The sequence below is a fragment of the Pteropus alecto genome, unplaced genomic scaffold (assembly GCF_000325575.1).
Source record: "Pteropus alecto unplaced genomic scaffold, ASM32557v1 scaffold42, whole genome shotgun sequence".
NCBI lineage: Eukaryota > Metazoa > Chordata > Mammalia > Chiroptera > Pteropodidae > Pteropus > Pteropus alecto.
The window spans coordinates 11,483,811-11,492,082 of record NW_006434825.1 but is presented as its reverse complement, the minus strand read 5'-3'; positions in this window follow the sequence as shown (position 1 = coordinate 11,492,082).

The following is an 8,272-nucleotide window of genomic DNA, read 5'->3' as shown; positions in this document are numbered from 1 at the left end:
TGTGCAGAATAAAGGATGGGGAGGAGGTTTTTCCAGCTCAGCTTCTGGGACACTGCCACCTTGGACAGAACCATTAGTCTTGTGTAGTTGAGGCTTGTGGGACTAGATGATCTGCCACAATTTTATATAAATCCCCCCCCCTCCCCGCAACACAATTCATCCCACTTCCGAGACGAAGAGGCCAGGCCTTCTTCCCAGGATCTACACTCCAGCCCCCAGTGGCCTCCTCAGCAGCTACTTCTTATCCCTCATCAGGTGGTGTTCTGGAAGTAGGAAGAAGGTGGTTCAGGCAGTCATGGCTGGGAGTGGCTGGCCCAACCCTGTCTGAGGCTTGGTGCCAGGTGGTGCCTGCCCAGGGGCAGAGAACCAACCTCTGCCAGACTCAGGAGTCTGGGCTGGCAGGGGCCTCCAGGGAAGAGAAGAGAAGGGAGGCAGGAGCCCCAGCAGTTAAGGCAGGGACTGGCAAGGGCAAAGGAATGAAGGGTAACTAGAAGGAGCAGAGCCCCTGAGCCACCCCACCCCTAAGTCCTCAGTCCATAATCTCCTTCACTTCTTAGTCCTGCCTCCTTCCCCCCTTGGTCAGAAACTTAGTGAGCCAAACCCTTAGCATGCCCCAAACTGAAGGTCTCCGGAATGAGTTGGGGGCTGGCAAGCTGGCTCTGGTTGGCTCTAGCTGAGTCCAGCAGCTCACTGGCACCATCTGCTGGCCTTTGGGGGAGGGTGTGGCTCTGAAGGGGATAAAGAGAAGAAGACTGCTGGATCTGAGAATGGGGGAAACAGAAGTCTGGGTTGGTGGATGCCAAATGGCAATCTCCAAGAGTTTGCCTTCTGTCCCCTGACCACACCAGGGGTCCTGGAGCCAAGCACTCCCTTATCATCTCCTGTTCCTGCTGTGGTCCAACTCAGAGGCAGCGAAGTCCCAGGGAGGCCACTCATGCCCTAGCCCCTTTTTCCCTTGGACACTTGTGAAACTACCATTGTGGGTGTCCCCATGGTTCCCTTTCTGAAGCTTCTCTTCTTTTGGGTGAACCTCTGGCTGTGGAAACCCTTCCCCACCATGAGCTCATCTTCCTCCTCACATGCTGGTGACTCCCACGCTCCTTTCTAGACAAGGCCTTGCTCTTGACTCTAGGCGCACATGTCCCACTGCCCCGGATGCCTCCTTTGGACACCCATAGGCCCCTTACACTTGGCATGACTAAACGTGGTCTCATCTTCCCTAGTTCTCACCGCTACCTTCTCCCCACCTCATCCTTACTCTTCATTCCGTGCACTGGCCTTTAAACTTCTTGCTTTGTCCCAGCCCCAAGTTGGGTGCAGAAGCCTCACACTCGCCTTTTGTAGTAGGTAGCATTATTACTATTTTACATTTAAGGAAACACGGGCTTCCAGAGGCTAAGAAAATTGTTCAAGGTCTCAAATTCAGGTAGACTTGAGTTTAAATCTTAGACCAGTCCCAAGATTCAAACTCAGGTGTCCCTGAGTCCAAAGTCTGAGCTCTCGAGAACCGTGTTAATGCAGGGTCACGTTTGCCATATGTGGCCTCTTAAACTTTATTCGGAGGGAAAGGAGAGCTGGAGATGGTCTTGAGCAAATGAGACCCCTGTCCTGGTTGGCCAGGAAATGGATTTGGGGATAGAGGAAGAGTGGAGACTGGGGGTCCTGTTGCTGCATCCAGACGAGGGACAGAAGCAGAGATCTGTTTAGGACAAACCAAGCCCAAGGTGCTTGTGGACATGCAAGGGCTGAGCCCAGAGGCAGCTGGATGTCTGTTGTCCCCAGCATATCTCTCAAGTGGCCCGGGATCCCGGGAGATTGCCAGCTCACCTCCTCATGCCCTGGGCAGAAACTGGACCCCCTTTCCCATTTTCCAGTGTACCCCATCTAGGCCGTGCACCTTGAAATCAGGCCCTTCGGTTACTGAGGAGAGGGGAAGTGGGACGTTGAAGCACCGCTTGAGTTTTCAAACAGCGTCTGGCACCCTCATCTTCACTTCAATTTTGACTCCAGGATTGAAGGCAGATGTTTAGAGATTAGGGCCCTTGAGTTTGAGAAATACTAAGATAGTGTGCTCTGAAGCGTTTTCTGGACCAGCCCCAGGGGAAAGGCAAGCCCCAGCTGGGAACACTTGTGGGGAGAGCTTGGCTGACTCCAGGTGAAACTGTCCTTGGATCCTGCCATGTGGCTTTGAGTTATTCATAACCCCCTTGTTGTATTTACCCTGTGCTTGCTGTATACCAGTCCTTGTGTGCAGCTTGCTTATATTTTATTTTATTTACTATCCTCACATAATTAATATGAAGCAGGTACTATCATTATCCCCTTCCTATACATGAGAAGACAGACTCAGAGAGGTTAAGTGACATGCCCTAGGTCACAGAGCAGTCCAGCCATAGGTCACAGAGCAGTCCAGCCACCATGCTCCTAAACATCAGGCCACTCTGCTCCTTGGCCTGCGGCCTAGGAGGTTGACATTGTGCAGTGGACAATACTCAGGCAAAAGACCATCAACCTTTTAAAAATTGCTTCTGGATTAGAAACGTGTCTCTCAGTGGTAGAGTTAAGGCAAGTTGTTAAAACTAATTCCAAAAACTTGCTTCCTTACAGCTTCTGTCACCCCTGATTTAGGCCTTTTCTTGGCAGAACAACCATAAAAGATACAAAAATTAGTTGCTGTTGGCTGGCTGGTTTAATTTATTTGCATATACATAATTCAGCCCCACCCCTAGCGGCTAATACTCGGCCTGGGGAAGCTGCGGCTATTTTCTGATTGCTGGTGGGGAGGCCTGTGTGTGTTGTTTTTTTTAAATAAACTGAAACCAGATGGAAGGAGGTTTTGCTCACGGCCTGGCCTAAAATTTTCTCCAGCGAATTCCTTGAAAAGCCAACCACCTATGAGTGATGCCTGTACTTCTCGGAGGTCGCTGCTGCTGGTATGCAAATAGTGAGCAAGGTCGGGATTTCTGAAAGTAAAACAAAAGGAGAAAAAGAAGCTTCTAGGCCCAAGAGCTCTCGGGAATGGGAGTGGAGGTATCTCCTGGTGGAGCCCTGATTTTAGATCTGCACTTATAGTTTGTATCCTCGGCTGGGGCTTGAGTCAGAATCACCTAGAGCAACCACTTAGTGAAAATATAGATTCCAGAACCCCCACATACACCCCATTTGCCGTGCTAATAGCTGGCAGGAGACCTCAACCAGGATGAGTTGATTTTTGAGTCAGTGAAGGAAATTAGCCCTCAAGAGGGACCTAAGCCACTCTCATTTCCACCCTGAGAAGACCAGTTGTTCAAAGGTAGTTATCGAAATATTTTTATTCGCCAGTCAGGTTGAGGGCTTCGTAATGGTCCTCTAGCACCTCATTAAGCTATTCCTTGTTCAGAAAGATGAAGCAAGTGTACCCACTGGCCACATTTTTCTTTGGACTTTGAATTGGACATTGTCATAGAGAAGTATGTCCCAGTCCCTAGTCAGGGGAGAGCACTTCTTTACAAGCTCCGACCTCCATTCCCAACTCAGAACATTGTTCTATTGGATTCCGAGCCTTTTCCAGATAATTGTGTCAGGTTACATAAGGTTTCGAGATATGAACACTCAGGAAATTCTACTGGGAGCAGGCTTGAGAGGTTCTGGCACATGATTTGCTTTAAAGTATTTGAGGAAAAATGCAGGTGTCTCAGCCCTGCACATTTCTGAAATAAAGTAGGAACAGCCAACAACTCTGCATGCATGTACCATTCCCCATAGACATCAACAAGCAAAGAGATAGCTTTGGTGGTGAATGGAAATACCCCTCCCTGGGGAGAACATGCAGGCAGGGTGAAGGTCAGTTGCAAAGGGGCTGCTTTGACCAGGCCACCATGGAAATCCTCACCAGCTCAGGGTACTGTTTTTTCTCCCCTTTCTGAATCTTAGATAACACATGTGGTAAATATAAGCCTTCAGTTTTCCAAGAAACATAAAATAAAACTGAATTACTGGCAGAGAAGCTTTAAAATCTTTGGTTCCTAGGACTCTGTGGACACATTTTCCACACATTATGATTTTAATTTTATTTGCCTCCAAGGGATGGCCCTGCGGCAGCTCTGTTGCATAAGGTGCTGTTCTAAGCACCTTGTTCCCAACTAGAGACACAGAATTGGTTTATCTAGGTCTGAGAGAGTTATGGAGGGGTGACACTGTGTTCCAGGCTGCACTGGTTATTATAGTCAACAGTGGGAAAGCTGCCAGAGCCTTCTCACCAAAGAAGCTGAGAGAATATACCAAATACTGAATGGCAGTTCTTTCTTAAAGCACAAAGTGGTCATAAAAGCCACTTAACAAGGAAAAATTAATGGGAGGAAAATGTCTTGAACGTAGCAAATAAAAATAAACTTTATGAGGGACATGGAAAAAATAGATTTACTATGTTGGAGGGATGGTAATAAAGGAAAGTCAATTTTACACCAAAAATAATTCAATGAGTAGTATATACTTTACAAAGCCTTCACAAAATAATTCCTATAAGTAGCGCTATCTTTTCATTTGTTCTTTCCTTCCTTCGTCCACTAAACATCTATCGAGTGCTCAGCCTACTCTAGGGTCTGTGCTAGGGAAGCCATGGTGAACCAGAAAAACATCATTGTGGTCTCTCTGTCTGGCTGGAGGGACAGCCCCTAATCAGATCACTACACAATCAAAGAGTCACTGACGGAAGGAACTAGAAAGTAGACTCCCACAGTGCTATGGGAGCCATGCTTCTTCTATTCTGAGGTTCAGAGAAAGCTTTCTCAGAGGAAGGGATACTCCAGGTATCGAGAGCATCCCATGCAAAGGCTCTAGTTTCGAGAGATCCTGGTGCTTCAAGAAAAGGGGGGCCATGGGGCTGCAGAGGTCAGCCAGAGCCAGGGGGCAAGGGAGGTCTTGGAGGCTGTGGTGAGGAGGAGGTTTTGATCATAATTTCATAGTATATCGAAATACTGCTCCCTGGGGGAGCAGGGAATCAGTGAGGGTTGTAAGCAGGAAGTAAAATAATCAACGTGGCTCTTTTTTTTTTTTTGTAAAGACAGCCACAAGCTGTGAGAAAAATCGACTGACAGTGCGGGGAGCCTACAGCGGAAGCAGAAAGACCAGTCAGGAGGCCGCTGTGCTTGCGAGGGCAAGAGCTGCTGGTGGCCATGGGGAAGAGCCAAGTGAATGGGCTGACTCATCCAGGGCCTGTTGGAAAGGGTACCGTGACCCAGATGAAGTGGACTCAGAGAGCAAGAACTGTGGCTGACCGTGTCCCACCCAGGCTAATCTGATCATTAATATTTAGTTCCGTTAGTTGATGAAATGGATAGCATCATTCCTGGCAGAAAGACAAGTAAAGTCTAGATTATGTGTATCAATGTCTACTACTAACTGAATACTCTGTGTGCTTTATAAGCATGACTACATTTTCAGGCCTCATCATAACCCATCGCAGTAGCTATTGTTATCCTATTTCACATAGGAACAATGAGATTTAGAGAGGTTAAGAAATTTGCCCAGCTGGTGACTGGCAGAACCGGGATTGAAACAGCTAACTACTGACCTGCTCTGGGACAAGTGACATGTCCCAGGAAGCCTGGGTACACACCAGATCTGCAGATAGGCTGTTGGTTCTGGCCTAGGGCGATTTGAGCCACCTTTGCCCACCTGCTTGCCCAGGGGTCTCTTCTGGCAATTTTAGGAGCCACATAAGCCAGCTTGGGATCTTCTCACATGCGTGTGTGCAAACCCTCACAACAACTGGGCTTTTTCTCCCTGTGGCATGGGTTCTTCCACCTTGGGCAGACAGACCTGCCTTGTAGGTCAGGGGCAGCAGCTCTGGGTAGGAACAAGTCCTTCCCAGGGGGGCTGACTTCAGTTCCAGAAAAATGTGTCACGTTTTCATAGAAATTGGCCAGAGTGGGTAGGAGGAGAGAGAACAACACTCCAAGTAAAGAGAACCCTGTGGGAAAAGGCCTGGGGGTGGGAGTGAATGCTGCGGGTTTTAGGAGTTGCACAAACCTCACAGGGGGCGTGGATGAAGAGGTGGACAGGAATTTACTGAGCAAGGCTTTAGAAGGTATGCTTTGTGGTTTCGATTGATCCCACAGGTAAAAAGAGCCCTGAAATATCTTCAACAGAAGACTGATGAGGTGGTGTTTTCATATTAGGAATATTTCTCTGCTATCTGCCTGCCTGGGAGCAGGCAATGTGTGGCTTTCTTCAGTAGGTGATGCCCTGGGCAGTGTCAGGTTCTGGATTGGAGACCACATGATGATTAAAGACTCAGAAGGATATGATCAAACTGCCTGTACCTTTAAAAAACAAATTTGTCCAGAGGGAGTCCTTTTTTCAGAGACCCTAGATTGGAGTTACTCAGACATCAAGGGAATCTGAACTGTTACTCAGATTTTTGTTTCAAACAAAACAGCTTTACTTGGTTATATGTATGTGTGCTTAACCCTATTTGAAATCCACTGTATTAGTTTTCTATAGCTGCTATAACAAATTTCCACAAATTTAGAGGCTTAAAATGGCACTAATTTATTATTTTACAGTTCCGGAGGTTAGAAGTTTGAAGTGGATCTAACTCGGCTGAAGTGCCAGCAGACTGGTTCCTTCTGAAGGCTCTAGGAGAATTCTTGCTATTACAGCTTCTGAAGCCACCTGCATTCCTTGGCTCAAGGCTTCTTCCTCCACCTTCAAAGCCAGCAGTGTAGTAACTTCAAATTTCTCTGACCTTTGCTTTCATCATCACATCTCCTTCTCCCATGCTGACCCTCATGCCTCCCTCTTCTAAGGGCCCTTGTAATTACTCTGAGCCTACGTGGGTAATCTTCCATCTCAAGATCCTTAACTTAATCATATCTACAAAGCCCCTTTTGCCATGTAAGGTAAGATGTTCATAAGTTCCAGAAATTAGGATGTGGACTTCTTTGGGGGTTATTATTTTGGGGGCTTAATTTGTTAAAGTGGGACTACCGTTCACATTAACAAATTAAGAGAAAGAATGATAAATTTGGCAGCCAGGAGAAGGATGATCCTCCCAGGGAGATCAAACAGGCGGCTGTTGCAACATTAGCAAGGAATATGCTGGTGATCTGGGCTGGAGTGGAATGAGAAGAATGGACACAGAATGTGTTTCAGATAGAGGATCGCCTGGTCCTGGGAACGGCTGGGGTGAGATAAGCAAGGACTAGGTAGATAGCAGTGACTTTGAAGGGCCCAAGAGGAGGAGCGGGTTTGTGGCAAGGACAAAGAAGGCATGTAGGGATGTGTCGCATTTAGATACCCATGGGATATTCAGGAGAGGTACCTGGGAAGAAGGTGGACCAAGGGTCTAGATGGCTGTGACTCTTGGGTCCCTCTTCTCCAGGTGGGCATACATGGGCTCATTATCCACCTTGATTTCTGAGTTATCATTTCTGTTTGACCCTAAATTCTCCAATTCCAGATAAGAGTTAAGGAGCCATCTTGTATTTCTGAGGCCAGAGTTGTACTGATATTTATTCCACATCTAGTTTGAGTTTATCAATCCTGAAAACAAGACTTTAAATCATGAAAGACATAAAGTCACTTGCACAAGACTCCCAACTGGCATGTGACAAAGCAGTTGTTATGTTACTTTAATTGTATGCTTGCAAGCATATATTTTAGAGATGGGGTGTTTTCTGTCCAGTCTTTTCTAAACAGGTAACCAGCCAGCTGCTTACCATTATAGAGCCTTGGAGATATGGATAGGACAGCTGGCAGAAGACAAAGTCTCTTCTTGTCTTTCAAGAAAGCCCGAGCTCATAAGAGCGTCTATTCTGAGTGTCCCCAAGGAGAAGGGGAGAGGGAATTTTCAGGGAAGCCAGGTTCGCAGGGAGGCTCCCCAGGCAGGGATCGAGAAGCGAGTCTACAGGTTCTGGAACAGAGGAAGCAGATGCCTGTCCTGTGGCAGCCCTGGAGCAGCAGGTTTAGCCCCATAAAGCCTAAAACTGAAAGTCTCTATGGATGGGACAATGGTTATGGCCTCGTTGCCAGAGAGGACCCATGGCCTGAGGGTGTTTCTCAGACTATTTGTTGCCGTAGGAGATCCTGGTCCTTGGAATAACCTGAGAAAGAGAAGCCCCGTGGAGACCACGATTGAATTTTCCACCAGCCTGGAAGATGCGGTCTCCAGGTAGGATTTATGCTTGATTTAAAGAAAATAAAGAGGGGAGTTATTTTGTGCTACGTATTTTAAGCTCTTATACTTCACATTTTTATATTATGGGGCACCTGCATATTTATTTGTGTACTT